This window comes from Ambystoma mexicanum, chromosome 7q (genome assembly GCF_040938575.1).
Source record: "Ambystoma mexicanum isolate Mex_15411 chromosome 7q, UKY_AmexF1_1, whole genome shotgun sequence".
Classification (NCBI taxonomy): domain Eukaryota; kingdom Metazoa; phylum Chordata; class Amphibia; order Caudata; family Ambystomatidae; genus Ambystoma; species Ambystoma mexicanum.
The window spans coordinates 64,949,133-64,970,784 of NC_090941.1; positions in this window are offsets into that span (position 1 = coordinate 64,949,133).

A 21,652-nucleotide genomic window follows, 5' to 3' on the forward strand; every position below is an offset into this window, starting at 1 on the left:
CCCCATTTTCTCTACAAACATTCACCAACCCTACAGCACCCAACTCTCTCTAAAATCCCAACTCTCTCTACCCCCACCCACCTACCTTACCCAACTCTCTCCCCACCACCCACCCTACCAAATCTCTCTACCCCAGCAACCCAGCCTAACAACTCTCTGTACCCCCATCCACCCAGCCTTCCAACTCTCTCTACCCAAATCCTACCAACTCGTTTAACCCGCCCACCATACCAATGCTCTATACCAATCCTACCCTCACTCTTGCTACCCCCAACAACTGACCATACCATCTCTCTCTCTCTCTCTCTCTCTCTCTCTCTCTCTCTCTCTCTCTCTCTCTCTTTCTCTACCCCCATCCATCCCCCTTTCTCTCTACCCATGCTCCCACCCGACCCCCTCTCTCTACTGCCACCCATCCTACCCCCTGTTTCCCTACTCAACCTTACCATCTCTCTCTCTAGCCCCACCCAACCTACAACCTTTATTCCCACACCTACCCACCGTTCCCCATCTCCTGTATTCTCCCACCCATCCACTTTACCCCTTCTGCCTATCCCCTCTCATCCTTCCTCTCAAACTCTTGCTTTATTTCTTACCGACTCTCTCACCCTTTCTCGCTCATATTTCCTCTTGCTCATCATCAATGTTATCTTTTATCAATGGCTTCCTTCCTTGCACTATTCACCACCTTGTTCTATTACCCACCTGCACCCCTTATTGCATTCTCCTTTGCAATTTTGCACACTACTCCTTGCACCCTGGGGCTTATAAATCCAAAATGCAAACCGCAGTAAATGCAAAAATGATTGGCATTCAATTCACTGGACTTCAATGGTCACAGAAACGTAACAAGTAAGTGTTATTTTGTTGCTGGACTGGCCTACTGTAATTGCTGGACTGGCCTACTTTAATGGATGCAGCTGGTCGGGCTATGTTTTATCACTGTGCTATGCCATTTTTTCACTATAAAGCAAACACGATAAGTGTTAATATGTGGCTAGACTGACTTACTTCATTGCCCTGTTCTGGCTGTATTTGCTTACTGTGGCATGTCATTTTACTGGGCATCTTTGATAAAGCAATCATGATAAGTGTTATTACATGCAGGCTAGACTAGCCTACATGTGCTTGCTATGGCATGGTATTTTTTGCTGGGCATCAAGCAAAGCAAACATAGTAAGTGTAGTCACATGGCTAGATTGGCCTAAGTCTATCTACATTTTATTACTATATCATGGCCTTTTTTTACTGGGCATGAAGTGTAAAGCCAACATGCTAAGTGTTGTTACACGGGAGGACTGGCCCACGCTGTTTGCAAGTATAGATAGGTTTTCTTATTTGGGCATGTAATTTTGTACTGGGCATTAAGGGTAAAGTCAACATTATGCGTGTTCTTACAAAGGCATACTTGCCTGTATTTTAATTTTTTTTACAACTGTTTTGTATGATGATTTTCTGGTGCATGGGATATGTATATACAGTCTATTTTAGACTATATGTATGCTTAGTAAAACAATAAAATAATAATCCAACATAGGCCCATTTCACCTTAACACCATTCTAGTATGCACTGATTGTTCCAAAATCCCAGCTCCCCAGTGTACTCGCAGATGAACATTTTTAGTATGCTCCCATCTTGCAATATTCCAGAATATTATCAGGTATAAAATCCCAGTTATATAGTTTAAATTTCACATATACAGTTATATTACCAGTCAGTCAGTGCAGCTGATTTTAACCCTATGAACGCAGAAATGTATTGATTTGGATGAATTTGAAAATAGTAATATCCATAACAAAAACAAATTACATATTTGAAGATTAATCCATTCATGTATGTCACTTAAGAATTCAATTTTCATAGGTTTGTAATGGGAAGGAATTGGGTATCACATATCATGCTATGGGAAGGGTCTCAGGATTGGAATGGGAAGGAGTTGGATATCACATCTCATGCTATAGGAAGGGTCTCAGGATTGGAATGGGAAGGAGTTGAAAATCACATATCCTATTGGAAGTGCTCGGGTTTGCTATTAGAAGTATTGGGATATCACATCTCATCCTATAGGAAGGGGCTCATGTTTGGTATTTGAAGGAGTTGGATATCAAATCCCATTCTATAGGAAGGGTCTCAGGATTGGAATGGGAAGGAGTTGAAAATCACATATCATCCTGTTGGAAGTGCTCGGGTTTGCTATTAGAAGTATTGGGATATCACATCTCATCCTATAGGAAGGGGCTCATGTTTGGTATTTGAAGGAGTTGGATATCAAATCCCATTCCATAGGAAGGGTCTCAGGATTGGAATAGGAAGTAGTGAGATATCACATCTCATGATATAGGCATGGTCTTGGGTTTGGTATTAGCAGCATTGATATATCACATCTCATGCTATAGGAATGGTCTCAGGATTGGAATGGGAAGGAGTTGGATATCACATCTCAGGATATAGGAATGGTCTCGGGTTTGGAATGGAAAGGAGTTGGATATCACATCTCATGCTATAGAAAGGGTCTCTGGTTTGCTATTAGAAGCATTGAGATATTAGATCTCATGCTATAGAAGGGATCTCAGGATTGGAAGAGGAAGGTGTTGGATATCACATCTCATCCTATTGGAAGTGTCTCGGGTTTGGTATTAGAAGCATTGAGATATCACATCTCATCCTATGGGATCGGTCTCAGGTTTGGTATTGGAACGAGTGAGATATCAAATCTCATCCTATTGGAAGGGTCTTGGGTTTGGTATTAGAAGCATTCAGATATCACATCTCATCCTATAGGAAGGGTATCAAGTTTGGTATTGGAAGGAGTGAGGTAACAAATCTCATCCTATTTGAGGGGTCTCAGGTTTGGTATTGGAAGGATTTGGATATCACATCCCATTCTATAGTAAGGGTCTCATGATTGGAATAGGAAGGAGTTGGATATCAAATCCCATCCTATAGGAAGGGTCTCAGGATTGGAATAGGAAGGAGTGAGATTTTACATCTCAGGCTATGGGAATAGTCTTAGGTTTGATATTGGAAGGAGTGAGATATCACATCTCATGATATAGGAATGGCCCCAGGTTTGGTATTAGCAGCATTGAGATATCATATCTCATGCTGTAGGAAGGGTCTTAGCCATGGGTAACTATGTCACAGCTAAGACTATTCCTGGCTGAAACACAGTGATGAAGGGCAACATAATAGGTTTTAATGCAGTATTTATTTGAAATAGGTTTCAACCACTTGGCTCATAAACTAGAATATAAAGGACAACTAAACATTAAATGAACTAAATCTTCATTAGGACCAGTGCAAAACAAACATTTTTCAGAAGACTCCACGGATCAGTTAGGCTATATGCAATATCATCATGCACAACTTCAGGTAGAGTAGTGGTTAAGGGCTATATCTGGTTCAACTAATCTTCAAATTCAACAGAATATTTAGATTTGAGATAAGAACAGGTCTAACAGCTCAGGGACACTTTATATAATTCCAATATCAATGAACACTCATTAAAAAAAGTCATTGGACCTTTTTTTTATTCTGTGCAACTATTTGGGAGGAGTTTCCTCCAAGATAGAGAAATGATGGAACCATGCCAAACTTTAACTAACTGAGAGACCATATGCCATCTGTCCCAAATGTTCCACTACTGTCTCTAAATATTTAGAAGACATCACCACAGTTTGATCAATTATAATATTGTCTTAATTTCTACAATCTATGAAACCACACGAGACTCAAGTTCTAACTCAAATGGCAAGTTTGGGGCACTGGAGGGCAGGGAAAGACATCACTTCAGTGTACAATTTTCCTTGATATGAAGAGGCTGGCAATTTTTTAAAGCCCAAAGTTCATTTCCATATGTTGTAGATGCTACAAACTGTGAGCGGTGAATCACTATGCTGATCTGAAACATCAACCACCATATCTTTTTTTTTAAAACACTGCATTGGTTGCTTGTGGCAGGCCAGTATTGATTTGCTTTTAATCTGTCCGAGGATGGCAGGTTCTGCACTGGCTAATTGGAGTGCCCAGATAATCAAACAAAATAACCTGCTCTATTTGGTGGTCTCTCAAGGACAAATCATTATTTTTCTAGAATAGCAATCCCTGCATTTGGTTTTAGAAACATTAATTTCAATTAGTATCCGGTGAGAGAGAATCAGATTTTTAGATGCAATCTGATTGGCTCTCGCCCGGTCCATACCCCACACAGAATCTCTCCAATGTTCATCCCCAGTGATGGGTTGTGGCAGCCCCTCAGCCAATGAGGAGGCTCGAAATGGCGCCATCCCAGCTCCGAACCTCAACATGGCTGGAGGCTGCCATCCTCCCCGGCACAGGATTCAGATAATTATTTTTTTCCCTCCCCACTTCCCTGCAAACAATTCCCTCCCCGCCCTCTCAACCCCACTTACCTTCTTATTTTTCTTTTTTTGAAAGCGAACGCGCTGGGAATAATTCTGTTCCCAGCACGTCTGCTCCCGATGGCTGCCATGGAAAGGGAAAACAGACTCCTCTCGCCTTACTTAAGCAATAAGCCCCGAGCTGCGGGCCATTACTGAGTCAGGTAATGCCCCATGGCCTGTAGTCCCGAGCAAAGCCACTAGCCACTAGGATTGTTCCACCTGTGAATATCAAGATTCAAGGAAAAATGTTAGATGCAGGGATGTTAAGGTGAGAACTTAAGGCAACAAAACCCATAAAATTCATCTAACGCCACCTTAACTTTATGCCCCCTGTTGCGCAGCCTATGACCACAATGATGACATCACAGATGACATCACTGATGACATCATTAATTACATGTTGTATGAGAACACTGATGACATTACAAATCACATCACTGATGCTAATTCTGGTGACACACTAATTACATTTTACATAACATATTATATCAATAATGGAATTAGACATAACATAATTCGTAAGTTAGCTCAGTAAACCTTTGATTACCTTATTAACAATTTAGGCCATGGACTTGACCATGACAAAGGCTGGGGTCATTGGCCAGCACCAAAGGCCATAGCTAGACTCCTCAGTTACCGACACCCGATCTTACCATGATGTAAGTCATGTATAAAAAATGCTGCAAATAGGTAGTCAAGGAAGGTGCCACATTTAATGAATCGCATAAGTTAATCGCACAACACCAGATTACCTGTCACTGTTATTTTAGTTTTTAAGTGGACTTTGTTTCCTCCCATTTTTTCCCCCAAAAAACCTAACTATTTCTTCAGTTTTACAAATAAATAAATGAAATCATGCCAACAGTGTAACTTTATTTTGAGTATTATTAATCTTTTTAAAGTATAGTCATACCTATATTACAAATAATAGTAACACAATAAAAACTGTTGTGAGTAAACACATGAACACAGAATAAACTACACTAATAACCTAATAAATGTAATTTCCATACTTATAAAATCAGGATGTGTGTCCTTTGTTTGGCCACCTACACACATAAGAAGTCCATAATGACATTTCATATTGTACACATCACATTTCAAAAAATGAAAACTACAAATTATTATACAAACCTCTGTTAGCTCGAATACTTGTATACAGTGTGGAATACCTTTTTTTTACTATATTAAAATGTATTCTAAATTATATAAATTATGTGTACATTACCATTTCATAACTTATTTCATAATTTGCTGTGTGTCTTCTTTCTGGCCACCTTCACACCTAAGAAGATAACGAAAATGTCCTTAAACCTACCAAACAAACAAAAAAACAGGTGCAGGTACAGTTTAATGACTAAAAAGATTATATAACTTTCTGAAAACTTCACACTGCATTTAAAACATATTTATAAATTTAACAAACTAACCCTATCAGTAAGATATTTTCATTTTTTATTTCAATTATAATACTTTTTTGAACATGTGTACATACTTAACTTCACCAACTATACACATAATAAGTAAAAACAATATATCTAAATTCTTCCTTAAATCAATATAGTAACATCTAATTTATTTTTCAAACATTACACTATAGCTGTTTTTTTGTATCTACAACCTACTGCTTAATTGTTTCATATGTAAACAGTCGTAACCTTTTTATCCTCCCTCACACTCAAAATTATGTACATGGAACCATTTTTGTAACCTAGCACTTATAGGAAACACTTGAACATATTCAAATATACAGTGTTTTACACAATAAAACAGAAGTAGAACATTTCAGAATGCTGTTTTCCCATCTAATTTATATAATCTTCTGAATATTACCTGTACATTTATTACATACTATTTTTAAAGTATAACCTAGTAACAATCCCGCTAGTACTTTACATAAAACAAATATTACCATATTATTCATTTTAAACTTTTTATTTTTCATATTTATATTCACAAAGAATATTATACGCATATTCTAAAATGTTGGTTCTAAAAACATTAGATAAGCATTCTTTAAACCCTTTGCAATCTAGCTTGGCGTGTGACTATATAGTCATTACAAATGAGCCAATACACTTCTGTATGCACCCATGTTGTGAAAAGTCCATAATCAATGGATGCCCCCTCATGAAAAATAATTGCATATGTTTAAAAAGTTTTCTTACTAATAGAAAATTGACCACATTTAATATTAATTATAGATGTGTAATTTTCCTACCTTCTACACTGTATCTTTGAAACATAATCAATAAATACACATTAAAATTAGATTTTGCAGTATTGATTGTAAATTACAACCACAGTCACTGCATTGCATGTCATGGAATGATTTACTTACAAGATCAGAAAAGTGTACATTTTTCTGATCAGGGATAGACACATATAAAAATTGTTCAGAAAGATCTGGAGTAGACTCTAGTTTCTTACATAGTGGACACATATGATTCCACTCATAGCTAATTTCTACATACCTATCTACACTAACCTTCCTGTATTAATGCATTGAAGACAGTCATTTGAAACTCTTGACTATCTTCCTGAGTGCTTTGAGAAAATTGTTGATTTCCACTTGCAACACCTACTACATTTCGAATTGACATTGCTGAATGCATACTGTGTGGTTTTTCATGTACAGATTTTTTAAGAATGGAAAGATCCTCACATAGCTGCTTCTCTGCTGTAGAAGCTATTTCTTGCATCATTGGTGTCATTTGAAACATCATACACAAATCAGCATTAGAATAGCATTCAACTCCAGTTACATTGATAAATACGCAATGACAGTATGTCATAGTTGAACTCCGCAACTACAGCACATTCTGTTCTTTTTTATGCTTAAGAGGAAAGTTGTTATTACAAGGTAGTTTGACTGAATCCTTATGTTTCCTAGCCAAGGGTTTAGCAGGTACAGGTATAAGGTTCAGGTGAGAAGATTACAGTACACATAACATTATATTCTTAAATGCAAGAAATGTCAGCTGTCACTTTTCTTCCATCAAAGTTTATTAAAAATAAACCTTCTATATTTTTCACACATGACAAAGATGCATATGACATTCCTTTTAAAAATATTGTTTGACCATGTCAATAAGTGCTGCTTCTAAAGCCAACCCTTGTGATTTATGATTAGTTATTGCATAAGCAGAGCACAATGGAAACTGTGCTCTTTTCACAAAGGTATCCTTAAAAAGCATAAAACGTGCAGTGGTCCAAGAGATCGAATTAGTTTGTTCCACATGACCAAACTTCACTCCAACATGTTCAATGTTTGTACTGTAAGGAAAAGTATGAAATGTAATCACTCTTGCCATCGCTTCATTAACTAGACCAATTCTTACATTCTTACATTCACGTTCCTCTTCAAGATTACCCGTGCATTGATGCACAGTTTTAAAACTCTTTCCAGAACTGCTGTTTTAGCAATGGAATTCTCTAGTTCACCTAATCAAGCTTTTTCTATCATATTCAACTCTAAAGGCATAACATAACCATCTAAAACATCACACAATTTTATCTCCACAACTGACAGTAGCATTGTAAACTTGTTACACTCTGCAAGTGTGCACATCAAAGCAACACAAGAAATAAGGACTGCAATCTGCATGAAACATGTTAGAAATCAGTCTTCCCTTTAAGGCTGCTTTCACATTTTCCTCTAAAACACCTATACGAATCTCATAAAGCATTTCTGCATACTCCAAGTCTGCAGATTGCCTCAGAATTAATGTCAAGTTCCTGGAATTCAAAACAATTCCAAAGGTTACAATTAGCAATACTTCCTATACGTTTATGACTATCTTTAGATTGCCGCATTTTGAAAAAAGGTTGACCTTTCACAGGAGTTCATTTTAGCTAGTCTCCTAAAACCAGAACATGTTTACCTCCAAACAAAATGTTGTAGTCAGTTTGCAAAACTGCTTGCATTTGCAAGTGAATGAAAGCCAACATCAAGTTAGACACCATACTTACTTCATCTGCAATCAAGGCATCCCATTTTCTGAGAACTGTTCCTACTTCTTGTGCTGCACTTGATACATGTTTTTGATACTCTAGTTTATTGGCATGCGTCACTGGTAACATTAACAGGAGATGTAAAGTAACACCTCCTACATGAAATGCTGCTAAACCTGTTGAAGCAGTTACAATACATGACAAAGAGGAGTCACTAACATTTTGGATCATACACCCTATCGCTTGAATTAAAAAAGATGTACCTGCTCCTGATTGACCACTAACATACAACAATACAGGTTTTTATTGCACACAAGAACATTCACACTTGTCATTCTGTAAACCATGTAAGAACCTATATTTAATTTTATAATAAACTTCTTTTTGCTCGACATCAAGTTTAGTAACTATTTCATAAAAATTTGCATATGCAACTTTACTTTGTTCTATTGCACGTTCTACGTCCTCCATGGCAAGCTCAACATCAGTTTGAATAATTGGCGCAGCAAGCACATTTTGACTTTCTGCTGCAGAATCTTGACTTCCCTCAAGATTCTCTTCTGTCATTTCAGCTGCCAGAAGTTCTTCTTGACGTAGTTCATTCTCCTGTAACTCCAAGCACTAGTGACATATTCTATATGTAATGAAGCTTTTTTTGTAAAAATAATTCTTCAAAAGTTTCAAAACTTCCAAGCAAATCACTTTCTGCACACCCTGGGAAGAACAACTGTAAAAGACCAAAACAAAATAATGTCTTTCTTTCAACAGTTTGGCAAGACAGTTTCATGTGGTTAATGAGACTTGCCTTCTCATGCCTTACTAGACAACCAGTGCATCCATGTACTTTAAACCATCCTCTGTCACTGTTTGCTTCAATATTTAGATATGAGTAGCATTGTGTTTCATATAAACAAAGTTCCTTCAACACTTCAGATCCATTGGGATAATATGTATCAATCATGTTAGTTTTCAGAATCTCTGTACTATCAAGTATTGCTTCAGCTAACTGCTCAATTTCAATCAAAAGCTTCAGTACCCGATTTCTAGTACTAGCTGGTCCGAGACTTAACAAAAGTACATTGATGCTATGTCCATAGAGAGACAAGCTAGGTAGTCGATCTGCGGCTTCGTAGCTACCACAATCTCTATGTGAAAGCATCTTCACACCAAAGATTAAACGTTTGTGACTAAGAGTCTTTTCTGCTGATAAATCTGACTATACTTCAGCTGCATTGCTCTAACATAACGACCAACAGCTGTTGTATCATCAGCAATAAACTGTACTTCAGTATTTGCATTTCATAGCTGAGCAATGACAGGATTGTAATCATTAATAAATTGGCATTCTTTACTTCATTTTAAAAGATGGGTATTTCTTGGTGACTTACCAGTACATCGTGTTGAACAGATGACATTAAACTAGTCACTCGACCAACTGGTGTCGTGGGCTTGGAAAGCCAAATCTGCACTGAGTGCAATACTTGTCTTTACTTTTGTATTTTCTCTGACAGTACTTTCCACATGAGTGCCTTTGAAACCTTTCCACTTTGTAATGTAGATCAGCATTCATCAGCAGGAATTGAACAATTCACATATTTTTCAACTAACTTCATCACACAGCCATCACTTTCTTACCAAACTGAGGAGCATCTTTAATCCACAACAGCATATGATATGTGAAGCCCAACATGCCTGGTACTCTTTCCTTCAAGAAAAAGGGTCCACAGTACCTAATGGACCATTTTCTTTAATATATATAAAGTGTAACGTGGCTAAAAATCGGTAATGAAAAAACTGTGCTACACTTACAGGGTCCATAGAACACAATTCCCCTTGTGTCATATGTTCTATTTCTTCTTTCTGTGCATTACTTTCACAAATGCACTCTGCAAGATCATCCCAACCATACTCAGCACAACTAAAATCTACAAACCAAGTTGGAGGGCCCAAGTTTCTGATCATGCATCTAACCTCAGAATGTCTCCTATACCAATATGCCTTGCTTCCTTTCATTGTAGCAAGAACATTGGTAAGTTTACCCTCTAAAACTTATTTTTTTCCTTTACCTGTTACAGCATCTCACATGCAGAAAGATGTTGAAATCTAGTTCCAGTCTGAAGTGTATGAGCAACAGCATAACATTTCACTTTCATACAATAAATGAAAAATCTATTCAACATCGGTGCGAACTAATTAATCTTCAGAATACATTCTTGTACAAAAATATTCTGAAGCAGAGATGTACACCTTCCGATCATCCAATCTTCCTCCTGTACCAATAGGAAAAACCATAGGGAAAAATGAGCTTCAGATCTCTTTTCCCAAACACTAATTGGTGTACCTTTTGTTGCTTTCATTTGATACAATTCTAAACTGTTGCCCATCACTTCACGTGAGTGTAGTGGATGAATAGTGGAATGTTCTTACAAACTATTCGCTTCTGCAACAGATAGATGTTGCAACTGACCTTCACTGCTTTTCTTTGTCGACTCAACATCAAGCATAAACAAGTCTGGTACAGTCATACTGCCTTTGCATAAATCATTGTGCTCCAATCGAAACACCAATGCGTTTTTCACTTATCCAATATCTATAAGCTGTTGCCAAATGCTCTTACCTATTAGTGGCAACACCATTTACTAAAACAAACAAAGAATATGCAATATCACTCTTCACCCCTAGAGTGTTCACATTTTCTTGCAAATTGAGAGGTAAATACACAACGTTGCCTCTCACACCTTGCACTAATGATTCTTTTAGGCAGATTTGACATCTTTGTATGCAATCTAACAATAACTTGGAAAGGATGAACAATTTGCAATGCAATCACTTCAAACATAGTCAGTTTTTGAAGCACAGAAGGGATATCAGACACTACCATGTCATTCAAAACACTTATTCCAGGACTACTTCTTTGATTATAAAACCCTACACAGTGTCTACAGACATAAAGTGCCTCTCTTGTGTCAAATCGTTGTTCTACAAACAAATACAGGTAAAGTTATTTCCAAACATCATCTACACTGTGTTTTAATGTGTCCTCAATCTACACTAGTTGCACTTGAGACTTATAAAAAGTGTGTTGACAATATACGCAAACAATGTCTGGTCCCTCAGTAGAAGGCAACTCAAACATTGCGATACTTCTTTTATACTATTGAATAATCTGATCCTTTGAAAGCATAGGGTAACAATTTCCACTTCCTCTAAGCTATTCATCTACATACACATACTCTTTGAAATGCATGCCATTTATCATTTATAATTTCCACTGTAGAAACTAACATATCTACAGTTCCAGTCAAAAGTGTTTTACTTAATAGCACAAGAGACATGGTGTTTTACACTCATACAGTTTAAATAGAAGATATCTAATTTTAGTACGATGTGCAGCCAGCATCCATATATGATAAAACTGACTCTTAAATCTACTTTTATCAAGACAAGCAAGAGAGTGACCAAGAAGTTGTGTTTTCTCATGAACTTCACATTCTTTGTAGCATCTTGATCTGTCTTTGAACATTATCATTTTTGAACCAAAGTTGCAAAAATGCCTTTAAGACTTTACAAGAAAACTTGTCAATATTGCACAAAATATTGCACATCCATACCTCACAATGCTTTCTTTGTATTATTCTAGATTGACCTAAAGTTTCCACTTATGTATTAAGACCTATCTGAGGGTCAAACCCTTCTCCAGGCAGAGAGTGGGGAGCACATTTGTTTCCTCAGCTTGGTCCTCCCTCTGGAACAGCCGCCCTGCCTCTCTCAGACTTTAACTGGACCACCTAAGGTTCCGGAAACAACTCAAAACCTTCCTTTTCGCATTCGCTCTCACTCTCCCTCTACCTTGTTGGTGTGCCTGATTGCTGCACGTACTGGTTACCTGGCCACCCACTAAACCTACGGGACGAGGGTCCTGCATGACCAGTTGCACTTGCACTTCCACTGGGCCTCACAACCACTTAAGGGACTGTATCTGCAACCTTACAGTCCCCTGATTCCCTGAATTTATGTGCCAATTCCTGGCAGCACTTATTAGTTACTTGCAATCTCCCGCCCCACCTTCCCCACCTGGCACTTCTCCCCCTCCATCCTCACTGCACTTGCGTGATCTGAATGACACAAGACCTAGTAAGATTGTTGTTTTGTACTCCTCTGTCCTCCCTTCCTTGTCTTGTCGCACCTAGAAACACATCTACAGGCATGTTCTAAAATACTTATCATATCATATCAATAAGTAAGGTCATAATAAAATAGAGCTGCACGAAAACTCACTTACTCCATCCAGCTGCAGTTTTCATACCTTAAAAGTGTCTACTTAACAACTGTAGACCATTTCCACACACACACACCTATCACTATGCTCCTTCTCACACAACTATGCCCTGCCACACCATTGCTTCTCCCACCACCCATTTAATCAGTTCTCCTTAGCCACTCTCATCAAAAAGCATGCAAAATTAACAACCTCACCTATTTAAGCATAATAAGACAATGGCCTAACCCACTATCCTGTTTTCACTGAAAAAACTAATCACTACTATTGCTACCCAAGAAAACACAATAACATGTGTGTTCTCCCTCCACTGCCCATCCCCCCTCTTGCTAAGATTTTAATGGCCAAGTGCTCTGAGCAGCCCCATACATCTATCTTGGCAAACCACATCAATAATACTATTTCCCCCATCCCACTATGCACCCCTACTCATTTTACATCTCCCAATGTCAGTGCTAATCTTATACACCACAGTACCCATTTCTTAGATAACCTAACAATGCATGATGAAGCATAAACATATTAAAAGAAATAAATATATAAAACAATTGCAAACTCATACCTATATGCAAAGAGTCAAACACATTTTACATATTACTGCACAAAAGCTGAAATACCAACTATCAAACCTTACCCACCAAGCCACTATAAATTCACTTTCCTCACTTCACTTCAGAATTTCCCAAAAACCATTTACCTGGTATAAGTTGCGTACAACAACAGACTGTGATAATACCTGGCATACACAAGCCATAATTTCCCATTCTTAAAGCTGTTCCAAAATAATCTATAACACATCTTTGCATTCATGTACCAACCAACTATTCACTTTGCTGTGTCTGGAATGCATAAAAAGACCTACAAGATCACACACTGCCACTTAGTTGCTCCACTCTGCTGCAGTGTTCACACCTTACACAACTCTACATAAATACCAAAGGACAACTCCATGCCCACCCCAGCGAGTATACTGCTGGTTATATAACTGAGCCTACCACACCCTGCTTCTCCCACCACATATTTAAACATCATGAGCCAATGCCCTAACCCACTATCTTGTTTATCACCAACAAACTAATCACTAATATTGCTACTTAACAAAACATAACAACATGGATGTCCTCCATCCACTGCCCATCACTACTCTAGCTAGGATTTCAATGGCCAAGTACCCTAAACACCCCCATACAGCTACCTTAGCAAACCACAATAATAATACAATTTTCCCCAACACACTATGCACCTCTATTCATTTTACATCTCCCTATAACACTGCTAATCGTATACACCACAGTACCCATTAAATAACCAAACAATGCATGAAATCAGCAATATAGAGTCATAGAGAAACAGCTTAATGTCCAATAACAAAGCACACACACACACACACAGACACACACACCAAATCCTATATTTAACAAAGCTACAATTATATTGCTTAGTTCACACTAGGGTTTCTTATTCACTCAAAAGTCAGTGAGACACAAGCTTTACTTGCAGATACATGTGTTGTTACATAACTATGGCTTAACATGTCAAACTGCTTCATCACTCTCCAAAAAACAGTGAAGTCAAATATAAAAAAAACAATGCTTATATATTTCACTAAAACAGAGACCTAAACATACTTAATTTACCCTAGAAATTCGACAATTCATATTGTACATACAATATAGAAAACACACAATCACTGACCTTCAGCTGCTCCAAAGAATGACTACATCTTCACAATAGCCCAACACAGACCATCTGCACACTCTAAGCTCTGGGATCAGAATGTCAAAACTTCACAAGAATGTCACTTTGATAGCTTTCAGAAATCACTAGCACAGAAAGAGGACTTCACAAAGCAAACAAGTACATGCCCTAAACATCTTTATTACATCATATGGCAATCAATAAACCCCAACAAATCCTTCCAAAGAATACGTTGAACTACATTTACACACCTTTTTGTTTTTTAAATATGTCAAATTACATAACCACGGCTATAAACCCAGTTACAGGACGAAAACCCACTTATAGACGCAGCTACATGTCATTTTTCAAATATGCTGAAAAACACATATCACAAAGGTTTCAAATTTAATTCACACATGCTATCATGTGAGAACATCCAAACGGAAACACATGTAGAATGTGTTGAAACATCCATAATATAATATGATCACTGCACCACCACACAAATGGTTATAGCCGCAGGTACAGCTAACAGGTACATACCCGCGGCTACAAAAGCCTGCCCCAAAGTTCAACATATGATTGCAGTGTTCATTACCACAGATTGGGTCAAGCGTCAGTAGCTGTGACTACCTTTAACATTGTGTACATGTTAAAAAATACATAAAACAAGCTGTAACAATCCAAACAACATAATGTTACACTCACCTGGTCTCTGCGTGGGCGTTGGGGCACGGTTGGAGCCCTCCCTTGACTTGGCTCCCCTGGATCACCTCTCTCTCCCTGTTGCTGCAGAGTCTGCTGTTCTGGATGCTGGTATTGCCCCTGAGAGAAGATGAGAGGCAATGAGAATGGCGTGGTGGTGTCGTGAATTCCCTCGACCCTCTCGTACCAAAATGAAGTGCGCAAGCGTTTTCCCATGCAAGCTTACCTGTTGTATTGCAATGTTGAGCTATCCGTCCTGCATCTTATAGCAGGGGCGCATAGATTGGACCTAGTTGCTTCATTGGTCTGTGGAAGTGTTGATCCAGACCAGCTGCAACCAATCCACTTAGAAGTTAAGTCTGTTGGTTATGATTATAGTTTGTTTATTATAATGTCTTTGGTCTTGATCATTAATAGTAATTCTTGCAAAGTCTTATCTCTTCCCAATAGGTGTGACAGTGTAGATCGGAGTCGTGGAGTGAATCCAGGGATTCCCTGGAGGATGATGGAGCTTCCAAAGTAGCTGTTTTGTTGGTCTTTATGATGGAACTCTAGTCTCAAGTATGGCGTGGCCAAGCGTTCGTTATCTATATGATTTCTAACCTGTTGTGTTCTTTTTCCTTTGCAGGAGAAGGCCAGTCACGTAGAGCAAAGTCTGGGTGTTTGCCGCAGCTCCACGGTTGCAGGATGAAGGTTCCACAAAGGAGAAGTGGAGCTCTGAGTAGCTGGGTGTACCGATCAGGTGAGAAGAAGGCTACCAATTCCGATAGTGATGGGATGCAGGTAAGAAGCCTGCACAGAGATGGAGCGGCTGGAAGCAGGTAAGGTGCGCCGTCAGCGGTGGAGTAGCTGGGTTCAGGTAAGAGGCACCTTCAGCAATGGAGTAGCTGGAATCAGGTAAAATACGCCTTCAGCGGTGGAGTAGCTGGATTCAGGTAAGAGGCGTCTTCAGTGATGGAGTTGCTGGAATCCGGTAAGATGTCTTCAGAGATGGAGCAGCAGGAATCAAGTGGATGCACAGGTAAGGACAGCGGTAAGCGTTACGCTGCAGAAAGCAGAATAACGCGAAGCACAGGCATGTGGATGGGTTGGCCTTATATAGGCTGGCTCTGGCCCCTCCTTTTAGCCCCGCCTAGTGGCTCCACCTGGTCCCTCCCAGGGACTCTTGCACATGCCTTCCATTGATGTTCTTTGGCCACGCCCAAAGAACATTAAAAGAACATTGATGTTCTTTTAAGCCTAAGTCGCTCGATTTTAGAAAAATTTCCTATGGACCTTACCTGAGTTTCCGTCCATTAAACGCACGTGAAAACAGGCACCAGGGAGATGCCATTTTATGATAATCCTATCATTTCCCCCATCGCCCTGGCTGACCTGCTTTTGCGACACTAAATCATATCCCCCGCCCCTGAGCCTGTCATCAGCAGACGCGTACCACCCATTTCACAACACCAAAGCACGTCTCGTGTCAACATTCACTGCGCTTTAGCTAATGACGTGTCGCCATGGAAATGGCAGGATGCCTCTTTCCTCAATAAGTATAAACAGACCGTTTCACAACACACAGCAGCAGATTTTCGATTCCATTCCTCTCTCTGTGTTACTTTGAGTATTCTGTGACTCGTTTCGGTGCCCTGGTCAGCTACCTTCGTTGCTTGTAGCCCGTGTGGACAAATGCCAGTACCACCGCTATCAATTATTTTAGTTTGTGCAACACACAATGGATACAATAATGCCCTACATGTACGAGCCCGAATATACCGAGGAGGAACTACTCGAAAGGGAAATACGCGAAAATGATGGGGCTTCGGACAGCAGTTGGCAGGCCGAATCAACGGATGAAGACACTGGACCTAGTCTCATGGACGGTGTTTCCACCTTGTGCACATGCAATCGGTGCGAGCTAATGCCGACCGAGGAGGAGAACTGCTGCTGCTGTGAAAACTCGGGATGCGTGGCCTACATTTCGGAAGGCGAGCCACGACCACAATGCATCACTGAGCTGCCAGACTTCAGGGCAGCCTGCCTCACACGGTCCGTGTTGAGGATAATGATGGTGCTTATGCACCAACTTCGCGCAACTGTTCGTCCTCGTAATCCGAGTAACGAGTAAGTATACTCCTCTTGTCATGCCACTCCCATTTCATGGTCTTCTACTATATCCAAAATTACATCTACATATCATTGTAACGCATGAAAGTCTTTCAATAGTGTGCAGTGTCTAGATAGCATTTGTCCGAGCAGGATGCCATTAGTTACAAGAATTGTCATCGACAACAAACGTTTATTAAACTTATCTTGGTCATTTAAAAACAGTTTGTTTCATTCCTTTTCACAGGTGGTACAGGCTGGTGGCCTATCGTTCCTTTACATGGTGGCTTCACGGGAGGCTTCGACACCGCGTTTGAAGAGTGATACCCGCCTGTGCCGTTCGTGCCACAAGAGAAACGTTCCCGAGTGACAGCGGTCAGTACAGGGGATTTTCTCTCGCTGTGCTGCAACCTGAACTGCACAATGTGTAAACTTTTGTATTTTTGTGTCATCAAAATAAGCTACAACATAAAACACCACATATATTTTTACAACGTTTTTTCGATTTTTGAAATCAATCAAGTGTGTCTCCATCCAAGGATGGACGTCAGACACCTGTGCTCGGAATGGGTGAAGTTCAGGTCGCTGTGAAGCGGGGTGGTCACTATCTAAGCTAACATAATATATTATCAATAATGCAGGCACTAAATAACACTTGTTCAAAGTCTTTCAGTCAGTTATGTCTCTATAAAAGTCACACATATATCAATACTATCAATGAACATTGGATTATACAGGCCTTAGGTCAAGGGTCCTATAATACAGTGATTGAAGTGTGGGTCTGTGCTCACAAGAATCTGTGCTCACAAGAATCTCCGATATGTGGCATTTGTTATTGAAGGGCAACGATATACTTCAGTAGGGGTCTAATGTTAGTTGGGGATCTGCTAGGTGGCCATCATGGCGTGGACAGTGGTGTGGCACATGAAGAGAATACCTTGCAGGGACACAGGGTCTGAATGGCAGTAACTTTCCACTGGCGAGGGTGCATGGGCAATGGCACGCTTGTGGAGACGAACGAGCCATGTGCTTGGTTCAGGCCGGTTCACATGCAGGACCGTGATCTCAGAGAGTGATGTGTTACATTTATTAGCTGTTGCAAATACTTCTGGAGTTTTCCAGTCAGAGTGGGAACGAGGCTGTGGGCCATGTGCTCTGAGCGCTGTACTATCGCAGTGAGGCCTGGTCACCAAAATGGAGTGGAAAGGGGGTACAAAAATGGATGCCCCGTGTCCTGCTCAGTGTTCCCATCTACACGAATGTCATCCAAAGTTAACATCACATAAGGGCAAAGGGCGAACCCACTACTGGAGGCACTTGGTACGAGTTTCTACTGAGAAGTAAAGGATGAGAGGGGCCTGATGGCCCCTCGCTCCCACACACTTGCCTGCATGCCAAAAGGCGGTTCGCACCCGGGGATTAGCGCTGGCATGGGGGCCTGTGACGGGCGCAAACGGCCAAGGTGCCAAACAGCATGTACACTTCAAAAGGTATCCCACGCCCAGGGGCCATCGCTCACATGGCCTCCTCAGACCCTGTGTCTCCAGGCAGGCCTCCCCTGAGGCAGGTCGCCCCCCTGCAATAAACATAATACCACGACATACACACGTCATTCATTCACAAACACACCCCTGTTTCTAATACTTTATAAACCACTTGATATGTCTCATGAGAACATCTTTGTGCTTTGCAAGTCAACTCCTGAACCTTCTACCTGAGAAGCACTGAGATCTATGCTAATCTGCTTGTCACCGTGCTATCTGTGACAGCTTCGAGCAAACTCGTCAGTGTGCTACCTGTGGCCATCTACCTGTTCTCCTGCAACATACTGCTCGGCCTGCTGAATCCAACTGTTTGTTGGTCAAGGTAAGGCCATGTATCCTAGTCATATTTCGGTCATTTTTACATTTCAATCTATTTGCTATTACAGTACCCAATAGAGCTATGGTCATTGGTCTCATTGCTATTGACTTGAGTTTCAATTGTTATGCTATCAATAGATCTATTTATTTTCATCTGTGTCAATTGTCATCGAATTGCATCCTTCGGGGGTCCAGTCTATAATGTAAGCATGGTTCCTTTTCGTGCAAGACAGAACATCCAAGGGACGAGTCACATGTTCAGAGTTTAGTCACATAATTTAAAAAATTTCTGTAACTTATGCAAATACTAAGCCGCACATGATTAACTGGTATAGTTCCGGCGACCAAAACAATTGTTCTACACCATGTTTCATTTGTGGTTAGCCGTTCATATGTACCTGTGCGGTCGACCCCAAGCGTGTGTTGTGTTTTCAACATTGTAATCCTAATGCAAATACTATGTTTCAGGCAGTTGTTGAATCATCAACCCACGCACTTGATGCGGAGCCTGACATTCAAGTAATTCCGGTGGAAGCGGGACCAGGCGGATACGAATCAGCGCAACAGCTTTCGGAAGTGCGCACCACATTGACAACAGCCCTAGATATTCTTCAGCAGCATGAGGTATAGATACTGACAGCTCCATCGAGCGTGATCATATAACGTGATTCCATTTGCTATACTTTCTTCCCTATTAACGCAAGTACTGTGTTTCAGGGAGATGATGGAGCTTCAACTACAATCACAAGATCCCATTTAGATGATGCAGATGTAAAGAAATCGGAGAAATAAGTCGATTAAATCTGATCATTTTTAAATATTCCTTGATTCTTTTAGACAATGCAACATTTGTGGTTATTTCTTTATATGTACATGTGCCATCGAACCCAAGTGTGTGTTATGTTTACGATATTGAAAACCATACTAATGCAAGTACTGTGTTTCAGGGAGTTGCTGATGCCTCCTCTTTAATACAATCATTCGTGGCAGTCCATGCAGAGCCAGAGGTATGGATACTGACAGCTCCATCGAACTAGGTCATCAGAGCTCGAATACTTGTCGTTTGATTGTTCCACACAATGTTTAAATCGTGTTTGGCTATTGAGATGTACATGTGTGTTCGTCCTCACGTGCGTTTTATGCTAACAATATTTTGATACACAATAATGAAAATACTATGTTTCAGGGAGTCGATGGAGCCTCATTCCGTGCTGTTTATGCGGATACAGAAAATATAGTCGTTGCAGCGCAAGAGGAAGGGGAGGCATGCGGATACGTATCGGAGCAGCAGCGTGCAGCTGTTGAAGGTCCAGTCAAAAAAGTTGCAAAGAAAAGAAACAAAAATAAGGTTAGTTACAAACAGTTCATAACTTTACAATTTTTTTTGTGCTGGGGACTATTTTATGTTTTTTTAAAGTCAATTGTACTATACTTTATCTTGTGTTTAAACTGAACATCCCTTTTCCAATCTGTCCTCTAGTTACCCGTGGGTCTACGAACTATACATACACAGACAATGAAGCGAATGAGAGATGTTGCTTGCCAGACCATTTACACTATGGAGGCTATGGAGGAACTATTAATTCAGACGCGGTGTGTTGAGACTCTGGATGCTCATGTCCAATGTACAGAAAATTAAATGAATGTGTCCGGAGAATCCAGCAAAGTTGTATTGGACCATTGCTACAGTACGACCGCACCACTGCAACAACATGATACTGGATGTATTGAAGATAGCTCTGAAGTAGTCGCAGATCAATTTACACAATCTACACCCGCCAAATAAATTGCCACCAAAAAAGCTGTCAACATTGTTGTGTTCTCCCATCAATGTTGAAGTGGCAGATGTTGAAATGACAGAGAATGAACCAGCAGCAGCATTCACTGACGCATCAGAACTTGATAGCAGCGATATTTCTTTCAAATGTGGTGATATGTCCTCAACGTCACAGGCCGAAACAACTTTGACGCAGGATGACAGTCTAATCAAAGAGGACAAATACATAGTATTCAACAGTTGTTTGATGATATTATAAGTATGCTGAAATGTGGGCATTCCGTCCGAGGGAAAGTATGTGGGAAGCCATTGATTCATGTGACTCGTCAAGAACAAGGCAGTAACGTCACAATACATGCCGCCTGTAGATTACATCATACGTTCTCATGGTCTGCACAACCGATGCTGGGGAAACTGCCAGCAGGCAATCTACTGTGTGCACCTGCATCACTTTTTAGTGGCTCCAGTTTTAGAAAGTTAAAGTCTTTCTTTCAGTTTGTGGGACTCCATTTCATTTCAAAAACGCAGTACTACAAATACCAACATGATTATCTGTTTGCGGCCATTAGTGATGCTTGGAAAATTGAACAATTGTCTCTAGCAAGTACATTCGAAGGCAAACGATTCAGGCTAGCTGGTGATTGGCAGTGCGACAGCCCTGGATTTTCTGCCAAGTACTGCATCTACCACTTTCAGGACATGGATAGTAAGAAAATTGTGAGTTTGGTGGTCGTGCAGGTAACACAATGTACATCCTCAGTGGCCATGGAGAAACTAGGATTTAAAAAATCAGTGGAATATCTGCAATCGAGTGGAATGCACATCGACCTCATAGCCACGGACAGACACGTTTCAACTGCCAAGACAATGAGAGAGCAGTTCCCACATATTAAACATCAA